This window comes from Balearica regulorum, chromosome 17 (genome assembly GCF_011004875.1).
Source record: "Balearica regulorum gibbericeps isolate bBalReg1 chromosome 17, bBalReg1.pri, whole genome shotgun sequence".
In the NCBI taxonomy this organism is placed as follows: domain Eukaryota; kingdom Metazoa; phylum Chordata; class Aves; order Gruiformes; family Gruidae; genus Balearica; species Balearica regulorum.
Genome location: NC_046200.1, coordinates 208,335 through 225,759, shown reverse-complemented (window position 1 = coordinate 225,759; position 17,425 = coordinate 208,335).

Below are 17,425 nucleotides of genomic sequence, written 5' to 3'. Positions count from 1 at the left end.
CTGCTACACATCATGAGAAAAAGGAGGAGCTACAAGACACTTCAAGGTCCTTATGTACATACTTTGCAGAAAGGGAGGACATTAATTGCCTCCAGCAACATCCTTATCTTTCTGAGGCGTATAGCAAACAATTACCAACACTGAAATACTGAGAAACTAGGGGAAAGGTAATTTGGGCCAGGGTCCCCACGACCACCGACCCATAAGCCCCCTACCCAAATTATACCACCTACTCAAAAGATAGAGGCGGAGAACAGAACTGAGCATGCGTTCTAGTTTGCATACTAAGCGAAGAAATATGAACCAATTATTGGAACGGGGAGTGTACCACTTTGTAATCTTTGTAACATTTGTGTATAAATATGACAAGAGAACCAGCATTAGGTGTGCCTGATTTGAGGAACTATCCTCCTGACACCCAGCGCTGCAATAAAGGAAATGCCTGCCTCTTAATGCTAAATTAGTGTTAAGGAGTTTTCTTTCATTCCCGAATTTCGGTGACAGTGGTACATGACCCACTTCACAGTCATATGTGACCAGGCACAAAAATTGGAAGCTGCCCTTGGCACTGGTGGTGTCCACTCTTACTGAATATAATAATGGCATACATTAACATGCCTAGTGTTGCCAGTAATAGCTGGCAAAAGAATGGCATGACACCCTGCAATCTAGTCCTGTTGAATAATTCTAGTAGCATTGCTAAGACTAACAGTGATGTAGTTACTGAGAATACATTTAGGCTCACAAATACTATGTTACTACCATCATGATACATTAAGGGTTTTATTAAATATATGGTTAAGTTGCTGGGTAAAAGAGTGGAACAAAGAAATTCAATAAAGCTGGTCTTGCACTGAAACACCCTTTCAGAAAGCTTTAATTAAAAGACTTCAAACTTAATTCTGATTTACACTTCCCCCCCCCCCCCAAACTCACTGTTTACACATTCCAGGGCTTGTATTTTTCTTTTTTTCAGCCATTGGATTCAAGCCTGTGACCCACACCTCTAGTTACTCAAGAGTGCTCCTCACCTTGCCTTTTAGTTCAGCACCACCACCTATCTAAAGGATACGCCAATGAGGATACTGTTGGCTGTCCTGCCAGAAACAACATTAGTTCCTGCTAACATAGTTTTATGTTGTATGTTCCAGGTGGCCAACTCACCAAAGGAAATAGTTTTGTTTAACAAAGGTGGAGAGGCTTTGCCCTTGTGTAGTATCAGATACAGAGAAAGAAATGAGTTGAATGTTATCTATGTATGAGAAAAGGGGGAATAGAGGAGGGAAAGAAAATAGAAGAAGAGGATGTAGAGAAAAGTTTAACTAACAAGCATAGTCTGAGAAAGAGCTTGTTTGCCCAATGTGTGTCTGAAAACACTTGGAAAGTGGCTCAGGGCCCCAAGCTCGTGTCAACAGCTGGAGTATTCCCAGATCTGTATCAATAGCTGATTAAATGAGAAAGGGTACTGTTCTGCAGCTTAAAATGAGGTTATTCCAAACCTGTAATGTTTGTAATGAACTTCGTATTCATTTTACTTATTCTTAAATATTGGGATTCAAGAGTGCATCTCTCCAAATTCTAGTGCTCTCAGTCTTAAGGTAGAAAGTAACCATTACCTTTCTATAAGGGACTCTGCTAACCTAGTTGCCGAGTTCATTGTCAGCTGGAGCAGGGGAAGAGTTTCACTTCAGCCATGTTATTCAGTTGTCTGGGGTACTGGCGACACCTTCTTTTAGTCTTAACAGTTTGGAAACATACATGGTGTTCATGATGTTCCTCTTGCTCTGAGTGGAAGGGTTGCTCTTAATTATTGTAGTGGGTGGGGACAATTTACAGGCAATGTGATAATGAAGGATATAGCATTTTTCAGCAGTCTGGCAAACCCAGTAGGAACAATGACATACCTTTACTTCAGCAAAAAAAAGGTGATACTCCTATAGTATGAGGAATTATGCAGAATCTATATCCTTTGCCTGCCGCATGGAGCTGCTAACTTATCCATGTGCTGTAGGAAGTGACGTTGTCTTTGCCTTCTCTTAATAATGCCACGAGCCAGTCCTGTAGGAAGGTGATTTTTTTGCTCAGCCACCATCCCTTCTCCATTAATACTTATTATTGAGACTCTGCCTCATTGGCCTCTGTGATTGTTTCCAGTGTACCACCAGAAAAGTATGGAAAAGACCTAGCGAGTCCAACTTTAAACCCTGACTCTCTGGCAAGCATCTCACAAAGACGTACCTTGCATTCCAGTTCCTTGTCCTCATGTTCTACCCACATACATTACTGGTACCTGTTACTACTCAGAATTACAAGGAAGAGCGGGTAGGTCTGCCTCAGTTCTATCTTGGATCTGTGTAATGGGGCATAGGCATAGGCTGGAGATTCTTAATTTGATCATCTTTATGGCCCAGTCCTCTGACCTAGCTGCTTTTGTGGTGAAGGAGAGATCCCATCACACTTGTACCTTGAGTGTCTCCTGGTACAAGTCTTCTTCCAATACCTTCAGAACTTCATGCTGGAGTTCTGTCTGCTTTTTCCCCACAGCAGCGTCCTAGCCATTACAGGCAGCATCAGTTGACTCGGGCAGCATATATCTTGTGACAGAAATCACATGCCCTCATAGTAGGCTTCTCTGTCTTCCCATCCCAATAGAATTAGTTCTCCCATCACCATAGCCAATGAAGCCTTGCTTCTGATTCACAAGAGAAGTCTGAGTTAACTCAGGCAATGCTGTTAGTGTTTCTGGAACAAGGCTATTCTGAAAGTTGGCTAGAGGTTGGGCCTTTTACAAGGCCTTTTTTTCAGGAAAGGAGGGCCTCCCTTCACTGCCGTTGGAGCTCCCAGCAGCCATAGGCACTGAAGCTCACCTTGAAGTTCCTCTAGGCAGTTCAGTAGCATTGCCTACATTCAAAGAGATTGTGCCCTGTTCCAGGTTTAGTGGTAGCTTAGTAGCAATAAATTTCATGCAGTACCTCATAAAAAAGGCAGGTGGGAAGCACACTTCCCAAAGGCCAGTTGTAGATGCATGTATAGCAAGTGCTTAACTTAATTATTTAAAAATATGAACCTCCATCGTTCACTTCTCCTGGGGTAACCTTTCTGCATCGTGGTTTTTTTGGCAGCAAAATCATCTCATGCTTCATGGCTTCTAACTGTATGTATAATTCCTTTTTTTAATGTTACGGAGTACAAGATAGCAGATTTTTCTTAGCAAGGTCTAATGATATATTATCTCTTTTTGAAGTGATAACATTAAGATAAAGAAATCTATTAAAGAGCTCCAAATGTTCCTTGCATCTACATAGTATCTTCTTTCCCCTGAATTTCACTTGCATTGTAATTCCCATTTGTTTCATTTTGTTAGATGACTCAAACGCAAGAATTCTCTAGCCTCAGGCAAGACCAGAAATTCACTAACCTATATAATTTTGTAGCAGTTGCAATTTTTTTTGCCAATTTACTACTTTTTCCAGAAAACTGACATGCTTATTAAACAGGAGAGGTCTCAGTGTGGAGCCAGCCTGCTAATCCCCACTTTCATCCAAAAGTTGATCTCCCCCTCCTACTGTCACAGAATGCTGATTATAAAGAGAAAGCCTACCTGTTTACGAGGACATTCCAGTATTTTGAGATAAAGATCTCTTGATTTGATTTGTTCTGTCAAACTGAGAAACAAATTTCTTGCACATTCAAAGGCTGGAGCACACCACTCGTGGGAATTTAAAAGACAACAAGATATCCACACCACAGTAAGTGGAAAGGCTTGCTTCCCAGCAACCCTGTGCTACTAGTTCTGTAAAAATGAAACATTACTGGAAAGCTTTGCAAACATTGGTCATGTAAACAGATCTTTATACATAGCGACTGGATGTCGTTGGGAGGATTTATGTCATCTGCCAGTCCCTGAGAGCCTCCACCTGGCAATCAAACAGCATTGGATCAGCTGGCCAGGAAAGCAGGCTCAGGTCAGGGAATCTGTTTGGTGGGTGCCCCAGCTAGCTGATATGTTGAAGGAGTCCCACAGGTCAAGGGGAGGTTGTGGTTGTTCAGTGTCTTACTTTGGGGCTTTGCTTTATTGTTCTGGCTTCTGTTTCCAAACAACTTGCTTAATGTTGAGCCCATCCCCTGTCCACACCATTCCTCTACCCTTGATTACTTCATTGCATGGATTCCCTTTCCCTTTAAAAGGTCTAGCTGTTGGCATTTCTGGTGCTTGGCTGTGGTTTGTCTGACTGTAATACCTATTTCCATGCTGTAGGCCTACCTTAACTCTTTGGCTATTTTCTTTCTAGCTTGGTCCCAAGCATGGTGTGCCCCTGCAAAGTTCTCTTCATAGTGCTGGTGAGAAAATGTGGACCAGAGAGTTGTGCAGATTATGCAGGATTTGGAGGTTCTGGAATATGCCACATTTTAACATGATTTCCAAATGCAATAAAGGTCTCAGCTAAACTAGAGGACAGAGTTGTGCACTGTGAGTTCTGTCTTTAGATGTGATGTTACTTAGAGAGGTATTGTGTCCACCTTTGTACATAGATGCATAGTGAGACGGTGGTGGTGGTAGTCACAAGTGAAAGAAAAAAAGTAAAGGTACTACACTTAGTCGAGCCAATGCAGTGAGTGCATCATCTGGAGTGATGTTGCAGAATGTGCTTTGGCAATACAAGAGAGACTGAGCTTGCCGTTGTGCTGTCTCAGTGAACTGAGCCTGTATTGCGGGTGCTGTGTAAGTATTTAACATGTTGAGCAAGCTCTCTGAGGAAAACAGCCAACTGTTGAAATCTCACATACCTAAAAGCTCCTGTTCCAGTAAGTTTTTCTGTTTGCACATCCTGGTTCAGAACTGGAACCTCTTCTTGGAAAATAGTCTGGGAGGCAAACAACTGAGTTTAGGAAAACTTGATGACTACTTCCTTTTGGCAGAAGATAGCTCTTCTGTGGAGCAGTGCCAGCTTTTGAAAGGAAATACCTTCTCTTATTTCTTAGTCATTCCCTAGGCTTTGAAATTCCTTTAGAAGTTCAAAGCCCCTGAGAGCCCTGGCAACTTTCTTGTTTTGTAATTTTGAAATTGTTTCCTTATATTCTTCCATTTGAGTGCCTTCACCTAGTTCTGCATTTTGTACGCAGAAGCCTAACTCCAGCTGTCATTAGAGACTCAGTGTGAAAATAGGCAAAGGAAAGTTATCAGCAAGTGTCAAGTTAGGAATCAGTTCTGTCTCAGCATAGGTTCAGCATGACCCAAAATGTGAAAAGCATTGTCAGAATCATTGGTCTCTTGCCTCATGCATTTTTGATTTGCTGAATGCTCTGAGGGTGCAGGGTAACAGCTGGTGTTCTTAGAGGGATGAGTCTATTAAGGTTCCTTTCTGGTAGCCTCATTTGTTTGCTCTGTTAGCACTTGACTTTAATGATAACTCTTATGTAAATGGACAGGGACAGGTGAAGCCCTTTATATCATAATTAAGTAGATCATATGCTAGTATTTGAATGTGGAAAATGCAGTGCTTTAAGGTGATTAATTAAAAGTACCAGTCAGATCTTGTAACTTAGGTAGTCTTTAATGTAACAGATGATAACCTACGATGAAATAGGGTAAATAATTGCTTAACTTACCTTTGCATGAATGAATCAGTTGTTAATGTAGCAATTCTTTCATTTTAGCCAGTCACATTTTAAGAATTTTTTTTGCTTTTGGTAGTCAGACGTGGTGAAATATGTTTGTTGGCTTTAATCATAGGAGTACTTCATATTGCAGGGTTTATCCATTGCAATTAGTATTAGCAGCTGATATGTTATACACTTTAATCATGTGCTTCAAATTTATTTTGCGTTGTTTACGTATTGTTTACTTTAAATAGTGTATTGCTTGAAGTAGGGCTGCATGAACAGCAACTTGTACCATATATTTACTTCAGAAACACTGGTAACAAGGTTGAATTAAATATAGAAGTGTCAATGTTTAGATTGTATGTAAATATGACTTCCAGAAATATGCAGGGTATGTTATTTACATGTTATTTACATTGGATGCTTCTTCAATATTCTGAGTGAACAAACTGCTAAGCACTGATATAATGAACACATAAAATGAACAATAATCTAGGATTTAGTGGGGTTGTAACTGGAAGTGAGTAGAGATGACATAGAGCAATCTCGGGGGGACAAGAGCATAGTGAAAGACATTGTATGGATGCATTTGGGGGTACTTCTTGCAGAATGAATCGAAACAATTTTTTTCCAAATTCATTCTGTTCCCATCTGTCCTTGCAGAGGGGATGATCAAACAGCATATAGCAACAATTTCCCAAGGTTATTTCTTAGTATTCTTTTTTCTTTCTCTGGTAACATGATCCTCTGTGCCTACATGCTTGGTGAGGACCCTGGAGGAATGCATCATGCGTGTCTGTACCATGTTGCAACTCTCATGTAACTTGTACTGTATATTGGACAATAGTCGGCAAAAAGAAAATACTGCAGTTATCTAAATAAGGGTATTTTTAGTGCAGTTTAACATATTTCAGTTTTACAGGCGTGACTGATAACTATCTTTTCCCTTCAGTAGGCAATTATATGTACAGAGAATGTGAAGGGTTCCCAAATCAGAACGTTTCCCCTTCATACAGCTTTAAAAGACTATACATTGTTTAAGACATCGGAAACTTTAACTTTTCAAAAATTATCAGGGAATTTTGTTCACAAATAATTTTCATAAGTAAAGTTTTCATGCCTAGTCTGGTTAATTTGGATTGCTGCAGTGCCAGTTTACTTGGATAAATTGGGTTTCCAAAGTTTAAATAGCAAGAGGCAAAGCCACAGCTGCATGGCATTTTTTCCTAACATAAATCTCCACTGATTTTTCTTTTTTGGTCTTTAATTGAGCTGACAAGTTACACTAGTTGGCTACTTTTATTTAAAATAATTGATAATAACAATGAAAACATGGTTTTCGTAAATATAAAAACATTTTGTCCATTACAGTTGGCTTTCTGTTCCAAATTGCAATAGTAAAGTTTGACTGCATGAAAATGAAAGGCTACGAGAAATATCTTTAATTCAAACTAACATTTCTGGAGATATTTTGGCATGTCCTACACATACTTGGAGTGTTCCGGCAAAGGAACTCGCCTGGCTTTTTGAGTCTAGGAGGTCACCTACTGGTTGCTCTGCCTCAGTGCATCCCGACATCCCTTCCTGAACTGCAACATCAGAAATGACTTAAGGAGTGCTGGAGATGTATCTCCACATCATCAAAAGAAAAAACTGTTGATGCTGCTTCAGGAATGGAAACTCATCGAGCACTCAGGTATGTTTGAATAAAGCTTTCAGTCATTCCTAAGCCTTTTTTTGGTGCTGTGCCATCATGTCTCCAGAGGCGTAGAATAACAATTTTACTTGGTGGTGAAAAAGGGCAGGCATGTACATAGCCTTGATTTTACTGGAAAAAGGACATCTCTTGTTTCTGTTGCTTATTAGGAGGTACAGCAATTTCAATAAGCAGTAGTAGTATTGGCTTCTGCAGAGCACGGTGTTAAAACGTGTAGGGAACGTGGACAGTAGTCAGAGTTACCGGTTACAGAAATGATCTGGAAGGGCAGATGTGGGAGTGCGAATGAGACAAACAGCTCTCCTTATCCTTCCTATGGACACTTGGTCTGCTGTGAGGACTTCTCAGATACAGTTTGCTGTGAAAAGAAGGATGTCAAGTTTGATTTAAGAAATACTTTAATGAAAACCTCTCTGTTCATCAAAACCTCATTCTCATTGTGCAGAACTATCTGGCATGAGGTTGCTTCTGATGCCCATTTAAAATGAGCGTAGATGTCATCACACCGCACCATGCAATGAAAGTATGTCCTGAATCCTTCTATCAGATTCATTAATCTACACAAGGGGACCTCTGACACAACACCTGCTTCTCAACCTCAAGTGTCATAGCAGCCCAGAATTCCAAGGTAAATGCTAAATAAATATCTGTAATGTAAGAGGAAGATGTTGAGTCAAGTAGTTTATGATTATAGAATGGGACCTTTTTTCCTTCACTTCAGTGTACCAGGTTGATTGAAGCAAAAGCCAGACACTTCTTCCTTTAGGTGGAACAGATATAAGTAGAACTGTATCTCAACACAAATCAGCTTCAAATGGAAATCGCTAGTCTCAGTTAAAACAAACACTTATAACAATCATAAACCATTAGAAAGAATACTTTGACTAACTTTTAAATAGGAGTTATCAACAAGTCCACTGGTACTGGTACTATCTAGACTTTCTTATTTTGGCGGTGTTTAAAATGTAATGGTTTATCATAATTCTTCCATTCTAATCCAGATGTACTGGTCTGTTTCTTGTTGATTAGTCAGTGATGTTTTTCTCAGTTTCTCTTGTGTCTCATCTGGACTTTGAGTTTGAAAGGAAAGACTGTCTTAAGCATGCACAAACAAACGAATCACTATGATCAAGCTGGCATGTGAATTTATAACCTAGAAGCGTTTGAGGTAACTGCGTGTATGTTTCCATCCTCTAGTTAATGTGAAGTAATCTCATGCCCACAGTTATTTCATGGTAACTTGCTCATGTGCCCACATTCTCAGTCCTTCCCCAAGTGCTTTGGGGCAATAATATAGAAATTGGCACACCTGTCTGCAGTCATCATGCACAGCCGGATTTTTCCAATTAAATGTGCTCCAGAATTAGTATTTGAAGTCTAATGCAGAAGTGAGATATTATTGTTCTTAACTGGGGAAGGAAGGAGAAGATTCTTCAATGGATTTTGTTAGTATAAAACGAAGGCATTACATGGGTTACTGGTAGGTGCAAGCTGGCACTTACAAGACTGTTTCTAACGGTCAGAGCAGTTCCTCAATAATCACAGTAGCAAAGGTGATCCCTTCTAAGGGAAGATTTGATCATTTCAGGAACAGGATTGACATTTTGTGTCCATAATACAGAAATGTGGGTTTATTGACCCAGGTTCTTACCAGACCTAAGCCTCCTTCTCACAGACTTTCTCCCCAGTACTCAAACATTGCATTATAGCACAGGGATTATGTGAACACAGAGCAGCATACCTCCGTTAGAGGAAGCCCTCAAATTCTGTGGTAAGTGTAAAGAGCAAAGGGAGATCTCCTCCGGCTTTGCCAGGAGGGCCAGGGCAGGCAGCACTGCAGTGAGCTGGGTAGCACTCCCACCCACCTGCAGAGCTGCCTGTTGGGATGGTCACAGCTGAGCTCTATAACCCCAGAGTGACTCGGAATTGTGTGCTTAAAAACATTTTTCCATGGGTTGCAAAACATAATCGACTGCAGTATAAAATATTTAATGCTGTAGCCCTTCCAGCCTTCTTTTGGCCACTGATTGTAATCAGCTCATATGTAAATAAAGTTTTCATTTTATTCCACTCATCTGTGAGATTACAGAACTGTTTTTCCCTGCTTATGGTCTTCTGCTTCACAGGGATATGTCAAGCACTTTTACAGAAAATACGTCTTTGTCAAACAGTGTGTTTTAATGAGTCTTTTAGTTTGGTTGATTAAAAGTAACTATTAACAAAAGGAACTAAGATTTCTATACAGTTCTTTCTCTAATACCTTGCCTAGTCTCAAATACCATAAAATGCTTCAGTGATGTCTGTTTAACAAGGAAGTGCAGTAAATAGGAGACTAGAAGATTAATAGAAATAATGGGATGAAATTCTGATTATTTCGAAGTTAGTGGAGCAAGACTTTTGCTCACAGAATGGGGCCAGAAGGAATTTTCTGTGGCTATCTAATCTGAATTTCTTATAATACAGGTACCTATGGTTTCATAAAAAAGGTTCTTTCATCAAGCCTAGATGTCGTGACTTGAACTAAAAGAAAGAATGTTCTTGCTTATTAATAAAAAAAATACCATTATTGCTAGTTAACCTGTTGCCTTGTTTAAAATGGACCCAATCTGCAGCTTGAATTTATAAAGCTTTAGTTTTTAGCCAAATTAATTTGACTGCTGTATGAAATTTTCTGTCTGGACAGACAATCCATGGGACCATATTACTACTTTAGTTTTACTTGAATAAGCTGAGTAGGTTGAGCTTCCTAGACTCAGCTGTTCCTCAGGCCACAGAACTAAAATGCCCCTTGGTGTTCTGTTAAATACAGCTACTTCAGTATACCTTGAATGGCTTGACAACATGCTCTTTTCTAGGGTTCTTTTCCTTACCTTGCAATTTTACAAAGTAAGCATTTTTACTGTTTAAATGAATATTGTGACAAGTGTGATGATTAGGTATAATGAGATTTGTATTTCTCAACATGGTTATTTTCATGCAGTATTGATTGGCACTATAATATCATGGATTAGATTACTTAGTAATAAGTTAAGGCTAAAGTAGTTCCTGGTATGACTCAAAAGTCTGGATTTTTTTTTTTTTTTTCTTATTTATGCTACCACTACACTGACTTCTTTTGGACTGCACCTTGTGTTCCTTGGTGTGACTGAGGGAATAATTGATCTTATTGACTCAACAGACTACACGGGTACTTCATAAAATTGCATCAAGAACATTTTTTTTTTAAATCATGAAACCAGTTATTTATCAAACATAGTCAATTTCCATTGCTCAGAGTTGGGTCAAAACACCATCTCATTCCAGCCCGCTATCCTGCAGAAACTTCAAGACTTCTGTTTTAGAATCACTGAATTTCCTTACAGAAGTGCATCTCTCCTGTATCATCACAGCATTGCCACAGAAACTAATAATACGCCCCAGCTTTCAGGAAATGCTCTCAATGCTATAAGATAAACTATTGTTTTAAATCAGATTACTGGGCTGCCTTTGCAGGTTAATTACTTTGTCATAGTTATATCTGTAGCCTGGAACCCTGATTATTGTCTAACTTAACTTGAAGATGTTATACACTTGTATATAATCCTTTTTATGTTCATTATGTCAGTGCTCAGCTCTGTCAGCATCTTATTTAGCACCAGTGGTAGCTCAACACTTGAGCTGGAATTCCCTTGGTGACTTGTCACTTGGTCCTCTGTGTCAGGTAAGAGTCGTCCCAGGACATTATGCCTGTTCACCTACCTACCATCCATACTAGGTATGATCATAACCTTTCTACTGTATATAAAAGCCTGATGATGCTTTTGTGACTATCAAAAATGAGAGGAAGATATGAGGTGTTTTGTAGTCATCACTGATTCTTTATTTGCCTTTATAGAATAAATAGGTAAGAGGATGAGAAGCAATTGTGTATGATCTAAATTAATGTGTGAAGTATTGGGGGGGATAAACTGCTGTCATTTCCATCAGCACTTCTACAGTGGTGAGAATTGATGGAAACCAGTTTTTATGGGAATAAAATTTCTGTTTATCAGCTGTCATTGTCAAGAAAAGAAGGAAGTGAGGACCAGGTTGTTCTACGGAAATATAATGCATTTTTTTTTACATAGAGCTTATTCTCAGCCACAGTTCCCATTTGCCACTGTATGTTCAGAACACTTTTATTAATCAGAGACAGCAGTGGTGGTTTGTTGGGGTTTTTTGGTTGGTTGGTTTTTGGGGGGGGGTCGCTTTGGGGTTTTGGGGGTTTTGTTTGTTTTGGTTTTTTAAGTGTCAGTTTGTGAAACTTACATTGTTTTTCCCTTTACCTACTAGGTAGTCAATCTCAGTACTCTCTATGTAGGTACAGTATTACCTGCAAATACTCATAGCCTAAATACGAAAATGTCATTGCTCACCAGTGGGGGGGGTTAGTCACTGCACTCTGCAGTGACAGGATGCCCTCCCCCTTGTAAATGGGTTTCCCATTGAAATGTAGCCACGCTGGGTTATCTAGTGTTACTGGATCACTTGAGATAAATCATAGGAGTAAGAACCACCTTTTCTTCCTAGTTAACGTATCTGAGCAGCCCCTTTTAAGAGATTTTCTTTTTTCTTTACAAAGCGGATGAGAGATGAACTATGCTCCAAACAAGGTCTGGCTGATCCTGGAGACAATCTCACAGAATCCCAGACTGGTGGGGGTTGGAAGGGACCTCTGGAGATCATCTAGTTCAACCCCCCCCATTAAAGCAGGATCACCCAGAGCAGGTTGCACAGGATCACATCCAGGTGGGTTTTGAATATCTCCGGAGAAGGAGACTCTACAACCTCTCTGGGCAGCCTGTTTCAGTGCTCGGTCACCCTCAAAGTGAAGAAGTTTTTCCTCATATTGAGATAGAACCTCCTGTGTTCCAGTTTGGGCCTGTTGCCCCTTGTCCTCTTGCTGGGCACCACTGAAAAGAGTCTGGCCCCTTCCTCTTGACATCCACCCTTTAGATATTTATAAGCGTTGATCAGATCCCCTCTCAGTCTTCTCTTCTCCAGACTAACCAGCCCCAGCTCTCTCAGCCTTTCCTCATACCAGAGATGCTCCAGGCCCCTCCTCATCCTCGCAGCCCTCCGCTGGACTCTCCCCAGTAGTTCCCTGTCTGTCTGGAACTGGAGAGCCCAGAACTGGACACAGAACTCCAGATGTGGCCTCACCAGAGCAGAGTAGAAGGGGAGGAGAACCTCCCTCAACCTGCTGGCCACGCTCTTCTTAATGCACCCCAGAACCCATCTCAATCAAATGGAAATTCAAAATTCACGGTAACCAAAATATTTTTAATCCGTGCTCACTGGTTAGTTTATTTCTTTGATAAAGGGTCATATTTTCCTTTCTTATGCTAGAATCTAAGACAATGTATGAGGAAAAAAAAATATTTAAAAATTCACATTATTACTGGCTGAAAGTTCAGTAAGTCTTTTGAGTTTCTGATATTGCCATACTTACCACAAACTGGATCATCAGAGACTAACAGCGTTGAAGATTGTCAGGAGGCTGGTTTTGGTAATGATGTGTCTTAAGAAAACACTTAATCGAAAATGTCATCTCCTCTTTGCTACGCTAATAACTGATATTAGGTTTCGGGGAGGGTGTCTCAGTACTGGAGGACAAACAAGCTGGTGCCAAAACAGCAGAGCTAAAGATGCTTTGTTTCCAAGACACTTGTTCTTAATATCTCTGGGCCCCTGCCCTTATCACCTCCCTTCAATAACCTGAGTTGTTCTTCCCTTCCTTTTGCATTCCTTAAGCATCCTCATCAAGCAAAAGACAACATATGCTGTGACAAATCTGCTGCAGTGCACATACGTTTTTTCTGGCTACTGCCATGCAGAATGTGTAACAGCTGAACTCCACCAACCTCCGCTCCCCGCCCACTGAGGGACACTATTCTGTACCAAACATTTACATGCGTACACATCTACTTTATGTCCTTTCCTAGCAGTTACTCCTTAAAATGCAAAGATAGTTACAAAAGCTTCATATTAATTAAATGGCATATAATTACAATGGATTATTTTATTTAAAAAATGTAAAATAAACAACAGACTTGTTGGACAGTGGAATTGAAAAAGCTTAGTTTCTTAGATGTTTTCTGGTTGCCCCAGCTTCCCCCATCTTCTTTTTGGATACTGCTGCAGTACCCAGAGTCCAGAGACTCTGATTTTCACAAAATTTGCAGGAATGTACTATCTTCAGACCTGTGTTCTGCCCTTAAACTTGGTTAAAATTAGCTAATAGGTTCAGAGGAGTGACAAGGCTGACAGGCAGATAGCAGATGTTTAATTTCATTATGAAATGAGGCTAAAAGAAGCTCTAGAAGGGATTCCTCAGTGTGCTGTATTTGTGGTTGACTGCACAGATGTGACAGAAAGCAGCTTTCAGACACCTTCAGCCAAATGTATTTTCAATTGCAGGGATGGTAGGATCAGGGAAGAGCTGGGTTCCTGCCTCATTTAAGGGTGAGAATGGCTGATAGACATGTTGTGAGTGGCTACTCAATGTTGTTTTATTCTTGACTGATGTGCAGAGCTATACTTCCAGTACAATATTCCAGCTCTGCTCTCAGCACAAAATAATTAATTTTGTTTTGGGCTTTTTCTATAACGTTCATCACAGTAGTATGTGGGTACCTCACTAATATTGTTTTATCTCAAGAGCAGTGTGGGGGGAGGAAGGTTCTATAATATCCATTTCTTTGCAAGGGAAATGAGATGTACGAAGTTTTGTGTCAAAAGCATCCTCTAGTGTTGATTGCGCTCTTCTGAGATGCCTACAGCATGCTTTCTCAGACCATTTGGCAATTTCATTATGTTCTAATCACAGCTCTTACTGTCCTCATTTGCAGTGATAAATACTTGAGACTTCTGTTTTTCAGGCCCTGAGCCTCAGTTTGTTATGCAGGGGAAAAAAAAGAAAACATATCTGAAGTATTATGGCATAACTGAATTGTGAACTGTATGCTGCCAGCTGGGAAGGAAGCCAATTAGAAATATGTGATTGCTTTAATGATAGATAGTCCATTCTCTTCCTGCAACCTCCTGCTTGGATTTCTGCCCAAGTAGAGGGAACTTGGTGACCTGAGACCTAGTGCCTCATGTCACTCCTCAGTATTTGAGGCCACTGCAAAGGCAATTTTGCTGTGTCTGTAGTCCAATGATATGGATAATTTAGTGGGGTGGATCAGATCTTCAGCAACTTTTATTTTAGGGGCAGGATGCTGTCCACTTGTTATATAGAGCTCCGTTCCCATATTTTTCACTACTTAGTTTCCAGATTTATTTGGCCTGCTATTTCTGCATTCCTAACTCTCAGCCTAACCTGGAGAGGCCCTACTTCTAGGCCATTACCCAGGAAATATCCAAAAAGTACTGATGATTCTATTTCATTAACAACAGAGGTGCAGGGGTTTATCTATAACATTTTTTCACTATACTTCATTGATTTTTATTTACGGTCAGATTCTCCTGTGAAGCAAGACCCTGTGGGAAAAATGTACCCATGTAAGAGAGGGATTTCACAGGACATGTGGACAGGGGACAAGATTACTGTTGAATTGTCTAATCTGGATAATCCCTATTATCTTTAAGATGTAAATTTGAAATCTAGTAATATCTCAAGGTATTATATTTATGTAATTTTAAAAGATTAAATAGAAAAAAAGAGGAAAGATTAAATACTTAGTGTTCACAGATGCCTTGTGAGCATTTAAGGGGCAGGGGCATTTAAGTTTGATGCAATGAATCTTAGACAGTTGCTTGACATCTGAGCCCCTACACTGCTGATGTAAATTGACATCCGCTTTGTTGACCACCAGGGAAGGACACAGCATTCTTGACTTTTCAGTTTCATAGCCAAGAATCAGGAATCTCAGGTTCTTCCCAGGTTTTGTAGGACTAAAACTGTGTGTTCCACACACTGAGCTCTTGTCATGGTCTCTCAGAACTCCTAGATTTCCAGTTCTCATCTCCACTCCTAAAGCTACTCTTCCCAATACTATTTTAGCTTGCTGAATCAGTTTAAAAATAACCTTCTCCACTCCATCCCTGCCCCCCGCCCCTGGGCTGCCTTTAGCCCTGGTCTCTTCCCTGATCCAGTTTGCCGGACAGCTCCACAAAAGTTCCATTATGGAGAAATCATAGACATGAAACAAGTGGCAAGGGAAGAGCTGTTAAAATACTTCTGATGAAACAGGCAAACTACTGCCAAATACGGTAAGTCATACTCAGCAAAACACTCGTCAATTGGCACATCCAGTGCTATGGCTGTCCTCAGGCTCTGACTGTGCCTGGGACAGAGGGGGACAAATGCCACGATGCTGGGCAGTTCCTCCAAGCTGCACAATGGGAAGACATTCTGTAAGGGGCACCATTCATTCATCACCTTCTGTGTCACAACCTGCGCACACCCCATCGTCCTCCGACACCAAAATTCCAACTCTTCTTACTGCCAATAAGTGTAGGACAGTTGGGAGGCCTTGACCTACAACAACTTATGACATAAGCTGTTCACTTTTACTACTAGAACACTGAAAAAAAAAAAAAAAAAGATTACAGTGACATAAGTACCTTTGCAAGAAGAAAAATACTTGGTGAAAAAAACCATCCTGAGTCTGACATGCAGGGCATAAAAACCTGCCAATGACTGAAAATGACTTGCTGTTGCCTCTTCTGGAAGGGATGAGAAGACAGCGGGTTAAAAAGTCTGGGTATCATTTGCCTCAGCCACTGAAGTTAGTGAGGAAAGTCCAAGAATTAGCTGAATGTCGAGAGACTTTCTCCTCATGACACATGCACAGTCCAGGTTAAGTGAGCCTCTCATCATTGTAACAGCAACCTCTGCATACATCTCTGCTTTTGCTACGGATTGTGAAATGATTTAGCTGACTCAGCAGGGAGAAAAATGTCCTGGAGTTGTCAGTGTTTGACCTGTTCCTACGTTGATTACGATGTAGGAAACCCTGTGTTGTCTAAGCATCAGCCCTTTGCCTCACAGGTGAAGAAAAAATGAAGTAGAGGTAGTCTGCACTAAGGGATTAAAATGCTTCTATTTAGTAAACTAGATGGTATGCATTTCTGAAATCCTACTGAAACATACCTATAATCCAAAATTCGCACATTTTGCCCACATCTAAGCTTACATAGTGCATTCCCTTTTGTTGCCAGGCTACAGCACCACTGTGATGGCCCTTCCAGCTCACTCTCTATGCATGCCATAGTTTTACGGCCTTTGATCCGTTGTACTGCAGTCTTAGGTTTGTGGGGGTATTTTGTGGCATATAGTAGAAGCCCAGAGCATATGTTCCTGTGATCCCTTCTTGACCCTTCTTCACTGAAGAAATCTTCAATGATTTGTTAAGCTAACGTTGCTCATGGTGTCACGCTAAGGATGCCACTATCTCGTCTTCAGTTGTAACAAAGTATATTTAGGAAAAGAGCTGGCAATTTGTAGAGGGTGGTAATATTCCTCCTGCCAGTGGGTTAGGGACTCACCCCGGAGCTGGGGTTTGCTCCCAAGCATTGTGCTTCGTAAGCAACAAGGGATCTCACAGCAGTTTGTCTAATCCGCCTTGTAACTGATTTATACTTTTAGGCTCTGTAACATCTTGTGTTAACGAGTTCCAAAACTTAGTGGTACGTGCTTTTAGAGGAAAAGCGTATCACTGGCTGCCATCCAGTTCTTGTAGTGTGAGAGTGAAGAAAAAAATCATTACCCATACACCTTTCCCACACCCTTTACGGAAGTTTCACAGACTTGCATTAACAGACAAGCCAAAGAGCCTGGGTCACCCAGTCTCCTCTGACAGACGGAACTGCAGAGTACTGAGTGCAAGGAGCTGCATCAGCCACTCCTGCCCTACACACAAATGAGGAGCCTGTTGGATGCTGGCAGCCCGCTGGAAATGGCAAGCGTTAGCGGAGCGCCATGCGCATGGCACCGCGGAGCAGCGTCTCTCCCAAGAAAATCGGTGGCTGCGGTACATTCGGTTACAGAGGCACGGCTCCTGCCCCCCCGGGGCGCGTCCAGCCATCCGGGGCCGAGTACCACCGGTGGGGCTGCAGCCCTGCAGCGATCACGCCCGG